The sequence below is a fragment of the Lactuca virosa genome, chromosome 6 (assembly GCF_052849685.1).
Source record: "Lactuca virosa cultivar CGN04683 chromosome 6, Lactuca_virosa_CGN04683_v6, whole genome shotgun sequence".
In the NCBI taxonomy this organism is placed as follows: domain Eukaryota; kingdom Viridiplantae; phylum Streptophyta; class Magnoliopsida; order Asterales; family Asteraceae; genus Lactuca; species Lactuca virosa.
This window is the reverse complement of record NC_136431.1, coordinates 109,061,419-109,084,123: the sequence shown is the minus strand read 5'-3', so window position 1 is coordinate 109,084,123 and position 22,705 is coordinate 109,061,419. Positions and strand designations below refer to the sequence as shown.

General features: G+C 37.2%; 1 long non-coding RNA gene across 1 annotated transcript in view; it reads left to right on the top strand.

The window, feature by feature from the left end:
- Positions 1-19,427, top strand: part of LOC145118531 (uncharacterized) — a 30,994-nt gene extending 11,567 nt beyond the window's left edge. Inside the window, exon 3 of the long non-coding RNA XR_013713347.1 lies at positions 19,321-19,427. This is a non-coding gene — a long non-coding RNA (uncharacterized LOC145118531). The remainder of the gene's footprint in view (positions 1-19,320) is intronic.
- Positions 19,428-22,705: the final 3,278 nt, after the last annotated feature.

The window sequence follows — 22,705 nt, the reverse complement described above, 5'->3', positions numbered from 1 at the left end:
TTTTGAGGTGGAAACCCTAATTCCTTAGCTTAGGGCCTAAGCAGCCAATGGACTCCCCTCCATGAGGCTTGGACAAAATCCTCTAGAAATATTTTAGGGATTTTTGGCCTACCCCAACAAGGGTGATCCAAGAGCCCAAAACCCCAACTATCAAATAATTACAAAACAACCCCTATACTTTTAATCAGTTCCTTTAATCCCAAAATTAATTCCAAATTAATCTATGATTAAATACTAATTAATAATATTATTTCTAATTAATATATTATTTACATAACATATTAATAAATCATTTTATACATCAATTTATTAATCCAAATAATAAATTCAACCTCTCTCTTCAATAGTCATCCTGTCTAGTTGCCAATGTGAAGGCAACCCAAAAGGACAATGCTACTATCAAATCAAGTACATACCAATTATAGTTATGAGCTTAGACACCTCGGCCACGTCGTGGCTTCAATCTTGCCACGTCATGGCTTCAATCTTGGGGTGTCACATCGGCCACGTCGACCACACCATCCTGTCTAGTTGCCCGTGAATTTTGGGATGTCACATCGGCCACGTCGTGGCTTCAATCTTGCCACGTGGCATAGTGACAATGTATTTTCTACACATTTAGTTAATAAACTACACTTATATTTTCAAAATCAAATACTCATATTGTATCAAAACAACACATAATATTCTAACTAATTTCACAATCATAGATCAAATACGAACTTAAGAAAAACGGTTATTACATCTTCTCTCAGTTGATAAAAAACATCGTTCAACCTAAAAAACCAATTATCAAAGTTGTTAACATCGAACAAAGACATTTTAAACGTTCTTAAACTCTGAGTTGCAACCACGTTACTATTCTCTGATACCGGTAGGAACGATGGTGGAGACAGGTGGCCGGAATGGCTGGAATCTTCTGATACTTCTTCCTCCTCCTCCTCAGATTAAGAATGGTTATTCTCCATCTCAAGATATTATGAACTTGATGAATGAAGAATTCTACATTTCTCCGCTCTCTTTGTCCATTTCTCTATAATATGAGAAAATTGTTCATTGAGGTTTTGTTGCATCTCTGCCATGGTATAATGTAGTTCTTTCATTCCTTCTTTTCATTCTTCTTCTAGTGCTTTCTCTATTAGAACTGTAGCTCTAGGATCCATGCTATAATAACAATTGTTACGAACGAGCTTATAATAACATATTCAATAACAAGAAAACAAACAAATTGCTTCTAATATTGATTGATAATACTTAATAATAACCAAAAGATTACAAAAAGAATAGATTGTTGATTCGAGAAAGCCACTCTCCCTAAGAAAATAATTCTATATTTTACACAAAAGATAGATACTTCTCTCAATTACCCACTACCCTCTTATACTATTTAACATAACAATCTTAATCATATTAAATGCCTAAAATCCCCTACTGCCCATGTACTAATAAGATTCTCTTTATTTGTTGAATTTCCCATATTGCCTTTATCTAACATATGTTGATGCATAACATATTGTTGGTTTTCGAGGAGAAAGTTATTAATACTGATGTTTTTAAAAACTATTATAAATGAAATAATAATATCAGATATTTTCAATGTATGTGGACCTTGGTATGATTTTCATTATTTTTTCAAATTTTAAATGATGATACTTAAAAAAATGTTTCACATTTTTTTATAACTTTTTATGTTATTTCTCTATTATTGTAATAGAGGTTATCGGGGATTGTTAATTAGCATTACAAATGTTTGCAAAATAAATAATTAAAAATTTAACATGTAATATGATGTAATATGATTAAGTAAAAAAAACATTTAGTAAACTAACTATATTTTGTTACTTAAAACAACATGAAATCACCCAAATATTGGTTATGAAGCAAATCTATAGTAAGGTAATTATCTTTGTGCCTTAAAACTACAAACAATTATTATACATTAATAAGATAATAAAATTATCTTTTTATTTAGACGTAGATGTCTTTATTGACATTTTTGTTATAGAACTGTTGCTATTACCATGTTGGTTGTGCAACAAAGGACACGTGTCCTTTGTGCAAAACAAGTAAATGCTACACAATACTTGAGGCCACCATAAGTATTCTTTCAATGATGTTACGTGATATACAAGTCTTTCTCTCTCTCTCTCTCTCTCTATATATATATATATATATATATATATATATATATATATATATATATATATATATATATATATATATATATATATATATATATATATATATATATATATATATATATATAGATGAAGAGCACATAATTAATATGTTCAAATATCACTGTGATTTTAGCTCTTATTTTTCAAAATGAATAACATAATTCCAACAAAGCAATATTGATATTCATCTTGACCACGTCTATGCTTGCTGCAACATTTCTAATATTTTGGGACATTTTCAAAGATTTTGGTGTTATGGACACTTCGTGGAACACAATATCCAAAAAACGAAAAAAGATTTTATGTCTTGATAGTAGGTTATTTATGAGTAGTCAGTTTTAAAAATAAATATTGGATAACAAAGTAAAACAATATATATATATATATATATATATATATATATATATATATATATATATATATATATATATATATAAATGTTATCTGTAGGCTGACATATGTAAATTTGATGCTGACAAAGAATGTGATAGATTCATATCACTTATGCCTTAAACTCCATATTAATTATATATAGGGATGTAAACGAGTCGAGCTACTTCGGAGCTACACGGTATCGGATTGTTAAAAGCTCGAAATTAGTCAAGCCTTAACGAGCCCGAGCCTGAACTCGAGCCTAGAATAAAAGTCATTTAACAAACGAGTCTGATCTCCATCCTACTTTTACAAGCTTGTTTAAGCTCACGAGCTTAAACGAACTTTTGTATGATATACTTTTATTATATATATATATATATATATATATATATATATATATATATATATATATATATATATATATATATATATATATATATAAAATGTACAACAGAGATGAAAAACACATAATTCATATGTTCAAATATCAGTGTGATTTTAGCACTTGTTTTTCAATATGAATACCATAATTCCAACAAAGCAATATTGATATTCCTATTGACCACGTCTATGCTTACTGCAACATTTCTAATATTTTGGGACATTTTCAAAGATTTTGGTGTTATCGACACTTCGAGGAGCACAATATTCAAAAAAACGAAAAAAGATTTTTTGTCTTGATAGTAAGTTATTTATGAGTGGTTAATTTTAAAAATAAACATAGGATAACAAAGTAAAACAATATATATATATATATATATATATATATATATATATATATATATATATATATATATATATATATATATATATATATATGTTAATTAATATTTTATGTAGGCTGACATAGGTAAATCTGATGCTGAAAACGAATATGATAGATTCATATCACTTATGGCTTAAACTTGGTATTAATTGTATATATGGATGTAAACGAGTCGAGCTACTTAGGAGCTACATGGGATCGGATTGTTAAAAGCTCGAAAAGAGCTGAGCCTTAACGAGCTCGGGCCTGAGCTCAAGCCTAGAATAAAGCTCATTTAACAAACGAGACTGATCTCCATCCTTCACTTACGAGCTTAGATGAACTTTTGTATAATATACTTTTATTTTATATATTATTATTTATTACTTATATATTAGTAAAATATGAAAACTAACAAATCGATCCAGATTTAATGCGTTTTATGGACAAACGAGCCTTAATGAGCCTTAACGTGCCGATCCCAATATTAATATATATTTCATGAGCTCGAGCCTCCAAACCCTTAACGAGCTCGAGCTCGAGACCAAGCTTTAGTAATTTCTATCGAGGTTGGCTCGATTAGTGTGAAGTTCGACTAGTTTACATCCCTAGTTGTATACAGATGATTCAAAGAGGAATCTGGAAATTTTATCGGTAAATTATTTCCTGTTGTTCCTTTCAAATTCAATTGTTGACAAATAATTTTAAATATGTTTTTCTTGTATATTGATAGAGTCTAATATTTGGACTTGAAATGATGAACAATGACATCAATGAACAATCATTAAGGTGGCGGCCTTGGTGATATGGAGGTGGCGGACTTTGTGCACCTTATCCATAGTTATTTAATTTCAAGACTTCTGTGAAATGGTTGTATCTAATTTGATGACATATGTTATTATAGAAGGTTGTAAATAATTCGAATATATGATCGTACCTAATTTGAGAATTGTGTGTTTGGTAAGATTAGTTATAGTTTTAGTTGTGAATTAAAACTATAGTCTTTATTTATATACTAGTAAATTGAATTTACTAGTATATACATAAATACTACAGTTTCTAATTCCTAACTAAAACTATTAACTAATCTTACCAAACAATCAATATTCAAATTAGGTATCATCATATGTTGGAATTACTTACAACCATCTATAATTACATAAGTCTTGAAATTAGATACAACCATTTAACAAAAGTCTTAAATTAAATATAATTATGGATAAGGTGCACATAGTCTGCCGCATCCAAGTCACCAAGGCCGCCACCTGAGTGATTGTTCACTGTTGCCATAGTTCCTCTATCCAAGTCACCAAGGCCGCCACCTCAGTGATTGTTCACTGTTGCCATAGTTCCTCTTTTCAAGTACAAATATTGGACTCTATCAATATACAAAAAAAATATTTAAAATTATTTCTCAACTAATTAATTTGAATGGAACAATAGGAAATAGTTACCATTAAAAATTCTCGACCCCTCTTTGAGTTATCTCTATACAACTGATAAATAGTTTAAGCCATAAACAACATGGATCAATCACATTCTTTGTCGGCTATAGATAACATTGATGACCTCATTTATAATAATAATAATACTAATAATAATAATAATGTTATTTTATGTTGTTATCCTATATTCACTTTTAAAATTAACTAGTCAAAAATCACTTACTATCGATACATATAAAATATTATTTTCGTTTTTTGGATATTGTACTCCATGAAGGGTCGAGATCACCAAAATCTCCGAAAAAGTCCCAAAATATTTGAAATGTTGTAGCAGCGACTGACCATGAACAAGAAGCTTATCAATACTGCTCTGTTGAAATTGTGGTGTTCAGATACCTATTGAAAAACAAGTGCTATAATCACACTAATATTTGCATATATATTAATTAGATGCTCTTTATCTTTGTTATATATGACTAGGGTCCATTATATATATATATATATATATATATATATATATATATATATATATATATATATATATATATATATATATAGAGAGAGAGAGAGAGAGAGAGAGACTTGTATAACACGTAACATCACTGAAAGAATACTTATGATAACCTCAAGTATTATGTAGCCTATATTTGTTTTGCACAAAGGACATGTATCGTTTGTTGCACAACCAACAAGGTAATAACAACAGTTCTATAACACAGATGTTATTAAAGACATCTACATATACAAATAAAGTTAATTTTATTACCTTATTAATCTTAAATAATTATTTGTAGTTTTAAGGCACAAAGATAATTACCTTATTAGAGAGTTACTTCATAATAAATATTTGGATGATTTCAAGTTGTTTTAAGAAACAAAATAAAGTTAGTTTACTAAATATTTTTTTTATTTAATCATATTTGTTTTCAAATTTCAAATTATTTATTTTTCTAACATTTGTAATGCTAATTAACAATCCCTCAATTCCTCTATAGCATATATAGAGGAATATCATAAAAGTTTTATGAAAAAATGTGAAACATTTTTATGTATCATCATTTCATCTGAAAAAAAAGTTTGAAAATAATATCAAGGTTTAAGTACATTAAAAAAATCTGATATTATTATTGAATTTATAATAGTTTTTAAAAACATCAGAAATATTAGTTTTCTCTTCAAAAACCAACAATATGTATGCATAAAAATATATTAGATAAAGGCAATATGAGAAATTCAACAAATAAAGAGAATCTTATTGGTAATTTTGGTGTCACCAAACATTTTGTGTAATTTGAATTAATATGTGAGCTAAAGGGCTTATTATTTGTACTTTATATTATATGTTTGGCGAATGAGGAGTGCATGCACACATAAGATCAAATGATAAGTCGGTACAATAGAATGACGGGGGTCAAGGGGTTGCGCCCCTAGCGGCGTCCAAGAGGCAGAGCTCGTGGCGATGGTAAGATAGAAAAATTTTGTCAGTTTTGGTAACCATTGATTAAGCCATTAAATACATGATTATCCTAATTAATTTAGAAGATAAAAACCCTAATTTGTCAAGTATAAATACGACTCCTTAATGGAGTAATAAACAACTATTCTCAGCTCTTATTCTTCTCAAACAAACTCAGAATATTCTATCAATTTTGCTTGTTTTTCTGTGCCATGATACACAAGTATCCCTTTGGATTGTCCAAAGCTACATTTCCTGTAACCCGGGCATATGGTGGAAATATTAGTTTGGAAAGCGACCTTACTCGATCCATTGGATTATCCAATGCCAGATTTCCTACAATATACAAATTAAACATAATATAAAAAAGCACTATACCTAAGGTTGTAGAACTCGCTACTTGGTACTTGCTCGGTCGATTGCCGAGTAGCGAGTACTCGGGGAGTACTCGGATTCGGTAATTCATATAGAAATATTTTTAGGAAAATTCTATATTTCAAAATCATAAGTTAAAATCATAATTTGATTGAAATCTATAACAAAATTAGATAAATATCAATACATAAAAGCTGAAATACACACAATTGTCTCACTTCGTGAATAATTACTGAAAATTTATGATATATATATATATATATATATATATATATATATATATATATATATATAGAGAGAGAGAGAGAGAGAGAGTAAGAATCACATGTATGTGTTAAATAATAAATCATCAAGTGTATTATACACATTAATCTTGAAATTCTTGATTTTGTTCTCTTTTTAAGACAATTTTGACCCTTCGACCGATTTTGACCGAGTTGGCTGAGTTTGACTTTGTTGACTGAGTAGGCCCGAGTAAGACCGAGTAGGCCCGAGTTAGAGAGATGTTGACCGAGTTTTAACCGAGTTTGACTTAATCCAAGTTTTTTTGCCGAGTTCATAGAACTCGCCTCGGCAGGGGCCGATTCCGAGTACTCGGCCGAGTAGGCCGAGTTTTGCAACACAGGCTATACCACCACTATACCACCACAACAACCATGATTTCAAATAGCAGCTGATTACCGCTATTATAATTTTTACCGCGATAACTGTCACAGCCCGAAAACCAGATAAAATTTTTCATTTTTAAAAATAGAAATACAATAATAATTTGTTCCCAAAAATTCAGTATATCATATTGTATCAAATATACGAGTGTCAAAACAGATAAATGCGGAAAGTGCTGGAGAGTGAATGTTGCGTCATCAAGCATGGCCCTTCCCTTTCATACCGGAAGTACCTGAACACCCAAATAAACTATAAGCAAAAGCTTAGCGAGGTTCCCAAAATATCACTCAACATACAACCACATAATACCATGCAACAAATATAGTTGCCATGGGCTACCCCCATGGTCTTAAGTGCCAGGGGCTTCTCCCCCCACCTGGTCTTGACCTGGAATTCCATGGGCTCCCCCCTGTAGTCTGATATCCAAGTGTCATGGGCTCCCCCGTGGTCTTTACCTGGAATGCCATGGGCTCCCCCATGGTCTGATATCCATGTGCCATGGGCTCCCCCATGGTCTTCACACAAACAGACAATACATAAAAACTATCCATGTGATCTGTCATCTGATGGGCCGACATTGGTGCCTTCGACCCATTGATATAGTGAGAGAACTCACCTCAGACTGCTGGTAAAAATACTGCTCGGTTGCTGGTTCGGTAATCTCACACTAAATAAACACGATTACCCTAATTAGCATCAATCCATGAGTCTAAAACATAGGATCAATTCCTAAGTCCAAACTCCTTCACTAAGGCCCAATGGTCTTCCCTCCCATAATGGGCCCAACATCCAAGGCCCAAATTAATAATGGTCCACGAGGCCCATAAAGGTCCAAACATGACATCAATGGCCCAATAATAAATATAAAGGCCCACTAAACTAAAAAGTCTCGACCCAAAGTTAGTTAGGGCCCAAAAGGCTCAAAAATCCATCGGAGGCCCAAAGCCCACTAGGAGCGTACGCTTATCATACCTCTTCAGTACGCTTAGCATACAAAGCTTGTGAGGTGTACGCGCAACGTACAAGCTGCTTTGCACCAAAGCTTTATGTGCTTAATGCATAAAGACAACTTGCCCAAATTCCATATCTTGGTTGTTTTTAAGGTCCTAAGGCATAAAGTTGGCAACTTTATGCCCTTACTTGCCATATATGATCCCAACAACCCATTCTACTACATTAAGACCTTTCCAAAGACCTTTACTCATGCATGGAGCCATAAAAGTCATCAAGTTAGCATTTTTAGTCTATAACCAAGCCAAAGAACCTCAGATCTAACCTTCCTAACCTCTTGAGTTGCCTAAACTCACAAGAGAGGACTTATGGACTCAAAAGTGGACTTCTACAAAACCCTAATTTAACTAACAAAAAGGATTAGCAAGATGTAAGATTTTTACCTTTAAAAGCTCTCCAAGATACTCTAGATGCAGAGTCCACAAGCTCTTCCCATGTTCAAAGCTTGGACACCACCTTCTTCTTCTTGCAATTCCACTAAAATGGCCACCAAAATCACGTTTAGGCTCAAAACTCACACTCTTTTGCAAAGATAGGGTTTAAGACAAAAAGAGGCTATGGAGGTTGTTTGGGGTTTGGTCCAAATGATATAAGTGTGTTTAAATAGGGTACATGCCATGAAATTAGGGTTTTGGTCATCGGCCCCGTACACCCCGCATACGAGCCTTAGTCACTCGATGCATGCACAAGAGTACGCTAAGCGTACACATATGTACGCCCAGCGTACGGAGGGTCCATAATTGACAAAAATAAAATACTTCAAGGGAATAAACAGAATACCTGGATTTTTGAATGTTACAACTCTTCCCCACTTGAATTAGATTTCGACCTCGAAGTCTGCTGACGCAAATTGATCCGAGTAATGCTCTCTCATCTCGTCCTCCGACTCCCAAGTCCGTTTGGAGCCCTTCTGGTGTTGCCATTGCACCTTCACTAGCTTCACCACCTTATTACGACGAGCTTTAGTTTTTCTATCCAGGACTGCAATGGGCTTCTCAAAATAGTTCAGGCTCTCATCCACCTGAATATCATCCAATGAAATAACTGCAACATTATATGACACTGAGATACATGGGAGGTGTTATGGATCTGATTCAGCCCATCGGGGAGATCCAACCGATAAGCAACCTTGCCCACACGGGCAGAAATCCTGAATGAACCAATGAATCAGGGTCCCATCTTGCCCCTCTTCCGAAAGCGGATGACACCTTTCCAAGGTGACACCTTAAGCAATACGAAATCTCCCACCTGAAACTCGAGATCCGATCGGCGTCGGTCCGCATAGATTTTCTGACGACTCAACGGATTCGCAGCTTGTCACGCACCTACTGAATCAACTCGGTGGTCTTAAGCACCACTTCGGTGCTTCCCATGACCCGGTGGCCAACCTCCCCCCAACAAACCGGAGTCCTAAACCTCCTTCCATACAACATCTCGAATGGGGGTCGGTGAATACTAGCATGATAACTATTATTGTAGGAAAACTCTGCTAGCGGAAAGTAAGTATCCCAACTCCCTCTGAAATCTAGAACGCATGATCGAAGCATATCCTCGAGTGTCTGGATCGTCCGCTCGCTTTGCCCATCGGTTTGGGGGTGATAAGTTGTATTGAAGTGTAGTTGAGTGCCTAACTCCTCATGAAACTTCCTCCAAAACCTGGAGGTGAACTGAACATCGCGATCCGAGACCACAGATACCGGCACTCCATGGCTGACTACCACCTCCCAAACAAAAATATCCGCTAACTTCTCGGCTGATATACTCTCAGAAATCGGAATAAATTGAGCACTCTTGGTCATCCTGTCTATAATAACCCAAATGGAGTCCATGCCTCGCGCCGTCCTGGGTAACTTGGTGATAAAGTCCATAGTGATCTCCTCCTATTTCCACATGGGGATGGGTAGCTGATGAACTTTTCCGTGAGGTCTCTGGTGCTCGGCCTTGATCTTCCTGCAAGTTATACACCGCTCTACGAACCAAGCAACCTCCCGCTTCATGCAAGGCCACCAGTAACTCAATCTCAAATCTCGGCACATCTTTGTGGCCCCCGTATGAATAGAAAACTTGGACTTATGTGCCTTCTCCAAAAATTTCTACCTCATCCCACCATATGCCAGAACCCAAACTCTACCACACCGAGTCAACAATCCCCGACCGACTCTAGTAAACAACAAAATTTGCCCTCTAATCCGCTCGGTCTTCCAATTCTCCTTTTTCAATCCTTCTATCTGGGCCTCCTTAATCATATCCATCAATGGGGAGGTGAGTGTTATCCTCAAACAAATATCTCGGGTCTGAGCACATGCCGTCTTACGGCTCAGGGCATCTGCCACCACATTGGCCTTCCCGGGATGATAAAATATCTCGCAGTCATAGTCCTTCACCACATCTAACCGCCTCCTCTGCCACATGTTTAAGTTCGTTTGATCCATCAAATACTTCAAACTCTTATAATCGGTGTAAATAGTGCATCAGACCCCGTACAAGTAATGCCTTCAAATCTTGAGGGCAAACACCACTGTCCCCAATTTTGAATCATGAGTGGGGTAATTTGCCTCATGAGGCTTCAGCTGCCTTGAGGCATAAGCAAGCACATGTCCCCTCTGCATAAGGATGGCTCCCAAACCCGAGATAGAAGCGTCGAAATACACCACACAATCATCCAATCCCTCCGGCAATGCAAGAATCGGGGTCTCGTACAATTTCTGTCTCAAGGTCTTGAAGACCAACTACTGATCCAAACCCCACCAAAAGGTCACATTCTTCTTGGTCAAACGAGTCAATGGTACCACAATCTTAGAGAAATCTTGAATAAACCTCCGATAATACCCCGCAAGGCCCAAGAAACTCTAGATCTTAGATACGTTCTTTGAAATCTCCCAACGCATCACAGCCTCAATCTTGTCCGGGTCTACTAAAATACCCTCATGATTGATGATGTGCCCCAGAAACTGCACCTTGCATAACCAAAACTCACATTTGGAGAATTTGGCATAAAGCCTCTCCCTCCTCAAGGACTCCAATACCTCTCGTAAATGCTTCTCCTTGGTCTTAGAGTAGACCAAGATATAATCAATAAAGACAATCACAGACCGATCCAACATCGGCCTGCAAACCCGGTTCATGAGATCCATGAATGTTGTAGGTGCATTGGTGAGCCCGAATGGCATTACCACGAACTCATAATGACCATAGCGAGTTCTGAAGGCTGTCTTCTATACATCCTCGTCCTTGGTTCTTATTTGATGGTACCCTGATCGAAGATCAAATTTTTGAAAATCATGAAGCACCCTGAAGCTGGTCGAATAAATCCTCGATCCTTGGAAGTGGGTAACGGTTCTTCACCGTTAGCTTGTTGAACTCTCAGTCGTCGATACACATCATGTATGTCCCATCTTTCTTTTTCACGAACATGATCGGTGCTCCCCATGGGGAACTACTCGGTCGGATAAAACCCTTGTCTAGCAGCTCCTGCAGATGCGTAGACAACTCTTACGTCTTAGGCGGGGCTAGGAGATACGCCGCCTTGGCGATAGGAGCCGAACTGGGAATCAAGTCAATCCGAAACTTAACCTGTCTCTCGGGAGGCAGTCCCGACAACTCCTCGGGAAAGACATCGGAAAAATCTCGTATAATGGGTACCCTGCTCAACTCTGGTGCGGTCTTAACCCGTGTATCCAAAACGTAAGACAAAAACCCGGAGCAACCTTGCTGGAGGAGTCTCCTAGCCCTCGCAGCTGAACAGAGAGTCGGTCCATGTGAGACTCTCTCACCCAAAATGACCAGTTCTCCCCCACTTGGGGTTCAAACTCTCACTAGCTTTCGCTAAAAATCAATCAAGGCCCCATTGGGCCCCATCCAGTCCATCCCGATGATCACCTTCAATCCCCTCAAAGGAATCGGTACCAAATCGATAGGAAACCTCTCACCAAACATGTTCAAAATACATCTTCGGTATACCCTCGTAGCACTCACAATGCGGTCATCTGCAATCTCCACCTCCAGAGGGGAATCCAAAGTCCCTGGTGCGTCTCGAAACTTCTTGCTGAGTGCAAGAGATACGAAGGATAAGGTAGCCCCCGTATCAAACAACACATGAGCCGATAACCCATTGACCAAAAAGGTCCTTAAACATAATCATGACAGGGGTGAGCACACAAGAAAATATTAAATAAGAATAAGGTTAAAACACATACCCGTAACTACATCTGGAGTTGCTCGGGCTTCATTAGTGGTCAACTGAAATGCTCTGCTCTTCACTATAGGAGCCTCCGCCTTGCCCTGGCGGCCGTTGGTAATCCTCAATGTGGCTGGTGCAGGTGTCACCACTGCTCCACCAGTCAACCTCGGACATTCGGCCTTTTTATGGCCGGTCTAGTTGCAGTGAAAGCAAATCAAGCCCTTCTTGGGGCACTCCCTGCTCATGTGGCCGGGTTGGCCACAAGCAAAACATATTGGGCCTGATATTCGACAGGCCCCACTGTGCGGCTTGCCGCACTTGGCACAACGGCCTCGGCCCTGCTGGCCTCTGCTGGCAGTGTCATAGGTCTTAGGTTTCTTGTCCTGACCCACTGCTAACTGAACCTGCTCCGACTTCCGCTTAGTCCGGAGCTCCAACTCACTTTCCCGTTCCCAGGCCTTGTCCACCATGTCATTCATGGTTTTGCACCCTGAAACGCTCAAAAACACCCGAATATCATCCCTTAGCATGGCATGATATCTCGTCTTCTTCATCTCCTCAATCGCAGCGTACTGCGGTACCAACAATGCTCTCTCCCTGAACCTGTCAGTGATCTCCGCTACCGTCTCCGTGGTCTGGTGAAGGTCCTAGAACTCCCTCACCAACCGTTGCACCTCAATAGAAGGTGTGAACTCTCGATCAAAATTCTGAACGAACTCCTCCCAAGTTATCACCGTCGCTCCAGCTGCCCTCACCTCACGAGTCACCTCCTCCCACCAATCCCGAGCTCGGTCCCTCAGCATGCAGGATGCGAATCTCATTTTTTCTGCCTCAGGACAAAAGCTTGTGCGCTATGCATTCTCCATGTTAGCGATCCAGTAGCGGCTAGCTATGGGGTCCTTAACCCTAAAAAACCCGGGCGCTCCATACGCCTTGAACTCGAAACGAGGGAGTTCGAGTCCCAATCTGACCCGCATCAATATTGGCTCGGAAAGACCTGAGCCGCTCCTCCATAATCTCCATGATCCCTTCCTTGAAGGTACCGAAAATCACTGGGGTAGCGTCAAGGATGCCACGAGTAACCTCGGCTGCGATGAGCTCGTGCAGACTTTCATCAATTGGGTCCGCACCGGAACCCGAACCGGAACCAGACCCTGATCCTAAACCTGATCCCCCTCGTGTAGTCATCACCATCCTCAACTGAAATACAACAAATATATATTTAGTATGAAATTAAAAAGGGAATCTTTTTTGCCAGACTCTTTAGAGTTCTCAGGCCTGTCCTTGTTTCAGGTACAAGTCTTGTGCTTTCGGTAGTACGGGCCCAATACTACCTTCCACACTTACCTGTACCTTCCTCAAGTCCAAACCTGATACCTCCAATTCACCCAACTATACTCAAAACATAACTCATATACCATAGCACATATACATTCTAGATTCTTCTTAGGATTCCTTCAACTCTCACTAGACCAGAAACCTTAATCAATTTCGCAGGTTGCCTTATGTATGCAAGTTATACACAGATAGGATCACATAGACTGTCAAATAAAGTTTCTTCCCTAAGTCGACAATCAAACAAGGAACAGGAAATGAGGCAAAATTCATCATTCTAGGGCTATGCATTCCTACTCGTATATAACTTTGAAAGCATACATTTAGCAATTAACAAAGTCAACCTCGATTTCAAGCAATATAAGCATCACATCATCCTAGGCTATAAGGCATCACACAAATCAGGCAATTCTATCATGCAACTCCTGATGGTATCCTTAGCCCTACTCTAGCTTGAAATTCCACATAGTAAACATACTAATGGTCAAACCACAACTTGGTTCCTGCAACTTAGGTTTTTCTTGTTCTTCATCTGACCTCTATGCTAGCAATCTTTCCAGCTCCTCCAAATCTTTTTCTGGATTAAATTTTTCATCTTTTAACTCTAGCTCTTGTGACTCAGATTGTTCTTGTTTGTTGGGCAAGATGTTATCTAACCATCTTCCAAATTTCTTCAAATCTTCATCTGAGTCATACTCCTCATCTTCTTGCTCAATTTCTTGTACTACTTCCTCAAGAAAAGCATCAAAAGCATCGAGATTTGGAAAATACATAATAAATAAAAATAAAAATAAAAAATAGACTATATATAAAAAAAATCAATAAAATAAAAACAATAACAATTAGCAAATAAAATTAACTATTTGAACCGTTCCCTGGCAACGACGCTAAAAACTTGATGTGTGTGAAACCAACTAGTTTTAATCCTACTAACTTAGACACAAAATAAACACACGAAAGGCAGTGTACCTATCGATTAGTAATATAGTTCAAGCAAGTAGGGTATCGAACACAGGGAACGGTAAACAATTAAAATAAATGCTAATATTATCTAAATAAAACAAGTAATAGAAAGGGGGGTTTCTCTAGTTTTGCAAGACTAGAAACTTAACAATGAAATAAAACTCAACTTAAGCAACTAACAGCTAAAGCAAATAAACAATCACTAAATTCAATAATGGAGAAGACTTTTGTTTAGGTTCGACTCATTTACTCCTATGGTTGATTTTATGGTAAGTGCAATGGATTATTCGTTATTGGCTACCGATTAGTGTGATTAGGTTCACGTTCGCTATTACTAATCATTAGAAAACAAATTAATTCAAACATTGGCCAATTGGTTAAACTAATGAGTTTCCTAGACTATTGATTCGGGTTAAGTAAGACTTGTAATTAGCTAATCAAATTACTAATTCAATTAACCTCTTGTTGATGGTTTGTCACACAAGGCTCACACATTAATTTACCTATTTTCTAGTTAACCCTAGTTTCACATTCATTATTCCTAGGCAAATGACAATGTGTTCACATAAATCACATGAGATAAGCAGTTAAGAGATGTTCATGCAGCTTAATTACTTAGCTAATTAATAGAAAATAGTTGTTGTTAACACATGAGGATCTTTAACAAGCTTAACAAAACAAACTCACCAATTTCAATTAATCCAACCACAAAAATCAACACATGGTCATAAATTCATCTACCCTAAACAGAATATATGAGTTTTAGCTCATGATTAGAGCAGAAAGTTTATCAAAAACGAAATCTAATAGTTTACACATAGTTCAAACAAAAGATTAAGTAAAGAGTAAACCTAAATTGCCTTTTATCTTCTCAAAATTGAAAGCTAGGGTTGTTCCACGAGTTCCAGGGCTTCTAGCTGCACCTCCAGTCGCAAATTAACCCCCAAGGGTTCCCCCATTCGTTAGGGTTCGAATGAGAAGCGTTTCTATATATATATATTCTGAAAACATGGGCTACTTGGCGAGTCCAGTGCCGACTCGGCGAGTCCATGTGACAACCGTCAAATTCAAGTCAAAGTCAAAGTCAAAGTCAACAAGTCAAACCGGTCAAACTTAACTAGTACTTGTATGTTAAAAGTTATTCTATGTATAAAAATGTGCATCTTTATGTAAAAAATTCAAGTGTCTCGAAGAATCTATGTGTTAACAATGTAAAAACCTTAAAAATGGAGTTAAACGCATCAAAACACGACTAAGGACCCTTTCGGGGACTTAAAACGATCATTAACGAAGCATAAAGGGGTTCGCAAACCTTGCATTTGCGAGATTATGCGATAATAATGGCCAAGGTTAAATCTCTCCAAGTATGTGAAATCTCTCCCAAATCTCTCCAAGTATGTGAAATCTCTCCCAAATCTCTCCAAGTATGAGAAATCTCTCCCAAATCTCTCCAAGCATGTGAAATCTCTCCCAAATCTCTCTAAGTATGTGAAATCTCTCCAAGCATGTGAAATCTCTCCCAGATCTCTCCAAGTATGTGAAATCTCTCCCAAATCTCTCCAAGCATGCAAAATCTCTCCCAAATCTCTTTAAGTATGTGAAATCTCTCCAAGCATGTGAAATCTCTCCCAAATCTCTCCAAGTATGTGAAATCTCTCCCAAATCTCTCCAAGTATGTGAAATCTCTCCAAGCATATGAAATCTCTCCAAGTATGTGAAATCTCTCCCAAATCGCTCCAAGTATGTGAAATCTCTCCAAGTATGTGAAATCTCTCCCAAAATCTCTCTCGAACTTTTTGTAGTCATCCGGGTCATCCCGACCCTTAACTTGGTCAAAAATCACGCAAAACGGAAAGATTTCTCGAAAAACAGCTATATAGGACCGAAACTCCTCTTAGGAACCGAAACCCCTCTTAGGAGCCGAACCTCTTATGAGCCGAAAGTGTCAGAACCGAAAGTGTCAGAAGCATCTCGGACCGAAACCTCAGCAGACCGAAGCTCAGCAGCGAGGACCGAACTTCGGCTCCCATGCGAGACCCCCGCACCCCCCCCCACTTCGGACCTTCGGTCATCCCTCCTACTCTCGGTTCCCTCTCAGTTCTCACACTCCTAAGAGCCGAACCTCGCAGGTTCGGTCCCTATTGTCCGGTTTTCGACTACTTTCGCCTCCTAAGCTCGTTTTTGATGGGATTTTTTCACCAAATTCATATTTTTATCATTTTTAACCCCCAGAACTATTATTTTAATTATTTTTCAAGGATTTATTAATTATAAATCATTATTTTACAATAAGAAGAGTATTCTACACCACAAGTGGGTCAAGTGTGCCCACTTGCCTCCTATGTGTCACTTTCTCATTGGTCCAACCGTATCCACATCACACAAACCAAGGCAAACATCCCTTCACCCTAGCCACTTGCTCCAGCAACCCTCCATATAAGGAAATGCCTAGGATTCCCTTGATCTTTTACTTCACCATCAAAATTATACACTTCTTAAACCATCAAGAGGGCCTCTTTTCTCTCAACTTTCAGCCACACTTTTGATGTATTCTTGAGTCATTTATTCACTTATTGGTAAATATTTCCTTCTAACTCAAGTGTTATTACATGTTTTCATAACACTCTTGGATTAACGACTCATATCTTCACACCAAAAATCGTTCTTAGGATCATCCAAAACTTCGTGTGTTCATCAAGTGATCTAGACTTGAAACTCATCATCTTCAACCTTCCACTCTTCAAGAAATCACTCAAGGTGAGTTCATGCCCCTATATTTTCTAGTTTTCTTCAGTTTTCAGGGGGGAATACAAGTTAAAATACCAAAACATATTCAAAACTCAACTTGACAGCTTACAACACAAAATTTGTGACCTGTTCACGAACTGTTTTACCCAACTAAAACTTAATATCTTTCAAAACTGTTTAATATGCAAGTAGTTCAGGTTTATACCTTTAAAATGACTACTTTCACATCTCCATATGATTTTTCTACGATTATGGTGATTTTTACAAAGCTGTCTATCATTTCAGAAACGAATTCGGACCAGTCTGTGATTATGAACACTTTCACATAAGTTAGAGACTTCTAAAAATCATAATAAAAATTATGAATAAACTAGACACATTTTCTAAACTCTCAGAGTTTACGGAGTTAGTTTTCGACTTCGTATGATTTTTATATGATGATTTCAAAACAGTGCAGAAAGGATAAAATCTAGTTACATAGTTTACCATATTAACAACACTTTGTAGTATGTTGAGCAAAGTGCATAACGATAAGTTTCTCAATGTTTGGATGCATTCTTGTTAGTTTATCATCATAAACAGAAATTAGTCATTCATGTTAAGGTTTTTCCTCCATTCATTTCGAACACATATAATAAACTACATTAAGTATAGTTTATGAATTTTCGATAAAAGCATACTACATGGAAAAAGTTTTACTCTCAAAACAAATGGGTTTTTCATATACTACTTGATAAACTATAATAGTAATAGTTTATGGATTTATATCACAAATGTATTTTCATAAAAGGTGATTTCACTTCCTCCACGGAAGAGGTTTTATACTCAAAATTATATGTAAACTAGTTAACGTAAGTTGTGAGACATTCTCCTTCGGGGTACTCTTAAGTACCACAGAAAATCCTGAATTAGTTATAACCAGAGTCTCTTGTAGGGAGAGCGTGATAATTGTGTATAGATCTATATTGGGATTGACAACCCACACCCATGCTACTTGCATAAGTCCGATCGGCCGATCGGGGGTGACAAGTGTCATTTCGATTCCGACGCCTGAAGAATGTCGTAAGCAGGTTATTCTGTCGTAGTATGGTTATAGCGACTCACATAGGAAGTTAACAATCTTTCAAGTTTACAGGAAAAAAATTCTACTTTGAAAAGGGGTTTTACTTCTAAATTAAACGAGTTTATGCCGATTTAAACTTGCATGAATTACTCTAAGTATGGAAAAATACTTGTATATTCTCGGTCTTGACGCTTAAGGCTACATGACTTTTTATAAGGAAAATATTGGATTTTCTTTGGAAACACATTCCCATTATGAACATTATAAGCACAAAACACACACATATTCTCTGTCTTAACAATTAGGACTACATGACTTTTATAAGGAAAATATTGGATTTTCTTTGGAAACATATTTCTATCAAAACTACATTTCATCTAGAATTGTTAGACTTCAACTATAATTGCTAAGTGTATATGCTAGAGTTATATAAGAATCTAGTCGCAATCGACCTAGAATTGGTGGGCCCGCCTTACTTCCTGTTCCTTGTTTGGTTGTGGACCTAGGGCAGACCCATTATATTCGACCGTTTATTTAACTTAAATTTTATATAACTTATATACACTGGGTGATTATAGAAGGAATCTACAGGTCTTTCTAGGGTACATTATTGCATAGCATAGGAGAGTTCATTTCGCGTTTAATAAAGAAAATATTGAATTTTATGAAATCATACTCTATCGCTTTTTACAAGGAAAACAGCTTCTTTCTCAAATAAAACTCTTATGAACTCACCAACTTAATTGTTGATGCTTTTTCAAACTACTTGTATTCTCAGGAATTCAGTGAAACAGGAAATCAACCGCTTTTGAGGATGGGACGTTAAATCGTCAAACATTTCATTTTTGTCATCATAAGTGTAATTGATTGGAAACATGTAAACACATACTATTGTATAACTTTTTCAATTATATTTATGATGGTTGTATTTACTTTGGGCACTATTATACTCGTTGTTGTGATACTATACATGAAGTCCTCCACCCCCGGACGTTTCCGCCATCCTTGGTTTGGGGGTGTGACAGTCCATCACTTAAAATCCCGTGTACGGCAAGTCAAAGTCAAAAATCGCGAAACTTCTGACCAACTCGTCGAGTTGATGGTCAACTCGTCGAGTCCGTTTGGAATCAGCATTTTCTCAAAACATAAAAGTCGTCCGAAATTGTGTCTAGTTTTCAGAACATTTTGAATCTCGTTAATCGGAGTTACGGTTCATGAGATATGGACAAAACACTGACGAGGGGTCAAGCTGTCCAACAACATCCTTCTTTCTTCAGTCTTCAATCTCCAAGCTTCCAATCACTCAATCTTCTTCATTTTTCACCCGAGCATGTCTTTTATTGCTGAAACTGAAATATTAAGCTAATTAAGTACCTTTTGTCCATAAAATGATATAAAATAAACAATAATTAATAAGATAATGAATGATTTCTATGACTAAATAAGCCCATATCAAAATACCCCACACTTGACTTTTGCTTGCCCCCAAGCAAAACTGAATTTTATCACACCAATATCATATAAGACAATCCAAATCGAACCCAGCCATTATGCCAAGACCGCAACGCATGCATTTGTGTCTAAAATTTTTCCTAAGGACCCCCCTCAATTCTAAATACTTACAATCCTCATAAACACTCGCCCACTTCTTTTGAACATTGCTCATTTTATGCATCCCTCCGAATCCATCCCCAGAAAACTTTCTTATCCTCAAGTCATTTTTGGTTAAATCCCCAAGCATACATATGATAAAATAACCTAGAAAAGAAAATTACAATAGAAATAAATACTACTTTTGATTGAATCTTTTATACTTTGTAGCTTTTCTTCATGATATTCTTCTTTGTCTTCATAGCTTTGTAGATTCTTTATTCAAACATTTCATCCTAGAACTCCCTCACCAACCGTTGCACCTCAATAGAAGGTGCGAACTCTCGATCAAAATTCTGAACGAACTCCTCCCAAGTCATCACCGTCGCTCCAGCTGCCCCCACCTCACGAGTCACCTCCTCCCACCAATCCCGAGCTCGGTCCCTCAGCATGCAGGATGCGAATCTCATTTTTTATGCCTCAGGACAAAAGCTCGTGCGCTATGCATTCTCCATGTTAGCGATCTAGTAGCGGCTAGCTATGGGGTCCTTAACCCTAAAAAACCCGGGCGCTCCATACACCTTGAACTCGAAACGAGGGAGTTCGAGTCCCAATCTGACCCGCATCAATATTGGCTCGGAAAGACCTGAGCCGCTCCTCCATAATCTCCATGATCCCTTCCTTGACGGTACCGAAAATCATTGGGGTAGCGTCAAGGATGCCACGAGTAACCTCGGCTGCGATGAGCTCGTGCAGACTTTCATCAATTGGGTCCGCACCGGAACCCGAACCGGAACCAGACCCTGATCCTAAACCTGATCCCCCTCGTGTAGTCATCACCATCCTCAATTGAAATACAACAAATATATATTTAGTATGAAATTAAAAAGGGAATCTTTTTTGCTAGACTCTTTAGAGTTCTCAGGCCTGTCCTTGTTTCAGGTACAAGTCTTGTGCTTTCGGTAGTACGGGCCCAATACTACCTTCCACACTTACATGTACCTTCCTCAAGTCCAAACCTGATACCTCCAATTCACCCAACTATACTCAAAACATAACTCATATACCATAGCACATATACATTCTAGATTCTTCTTAGGATTCCTTCAACTCTCACTAGACCAGAAATCTTAATCAATTTCGCAGGTTGCCTTATGCATGCAAGTTATACACAGATAGGATCACATAGACTGTCAAATAAAGTTTCTTCCCTAAGTCGACAATCAAACAAGGAACAGGAAATGAGGCAAAATTCATCATTCTAGGGCTATGCATTCCTACTCGTATATAACTTTGAAAGCATACATTTAGCAATTAACAAAGTCAACCTCGATTTCAAGCAATACAAGCCTCACATCATCCTAGGCTATAAGGCATCACACAAATCAGGCAATTCTATCATGCAACTCCTGATGGTATCCTTAGCCCTACTCTAGCTTGAAATTCCACATAGTAAACATACTAATGGTCAAACCACAACTTGGTTCCTGCAACTTAGGTTTTTCTTGTTCTTCATCTGACCTCTCTGCTAGCAATCTTTCCAGCTCCTCCAAATCTTTTTCTGGATTAAATTCTTCATCTTTTAACTCTAGCTCTTGTGACTTAGATTGTTCTTGTTTGTTGGGCAAGATGTTATCTAACCATCTTCCAAATTTCTTCAAATCTTCATCTGAGTCATACTCCTCATCTTCTTGCTCAATTTCTTGTACTACTTCCTCAAGAAAAGCATCAAAAGCATCGAGATTTGGAAAATACATAATAAATAAAAATAAAAATAAAAAATAGATTATATATAAAAAAAATCAATAAAATAAAAACGATAACAATTAGCAAATAAAATTAACTATTTGAACCGTTCCCTGGCAACGACGCTAAAAACTTGATGTGTGTGAAACCAACTAGTTTTAATCCTACTAACTTAGACACAAAATAAACACACGAAAGGCAGTGTACCTATCGATTAGTAATATAGTTCAAGCAAGTAGGGTATCGAACACAGGGAAAGGTAAACAATTAAAATAAATGCTAATATTATCTAAATAAAACAAGTAATAGAAAGGGGGGTTTCTCTAGTTTTGCAAGACTAGAAACTTAACAATGAAATAAAACTCAAACTAAGCAACTAACAGCTAAAGCAAATAAACAATCACTAAATTCAATAATGGAGAAGACTTCTGTTTAGGTTCGACTCATTTACTCCTATGGTTGATTTTATGGTAAGTGCAATGGATTATTCGTTATTGGCTACCGATTAGTGTGATTAGGTTCACGTTCGCTATTACTAATCCTTAGAAAACAAATTAATTCAAACATTGGCCAATTGGTTAAACTAATGAGTTTCCTAGACTATTGATTCGGGTTAAGTAAGACTTGTAATTAGCTAATCAAATTACTAATTCAATTAACCTCTTGTTGAAGGTTCTTCACACAAGGCTCACACATTAATTTACCTATTTTCTAGTTAACCCTAGTTTCACATTCATTATTCCTAGGCACATGACAATGTGTTCACATAAATCACATGAGATAAGCAGTTAAGAGATGTTCATGCAGCTTAATTACTTAGCTAATTA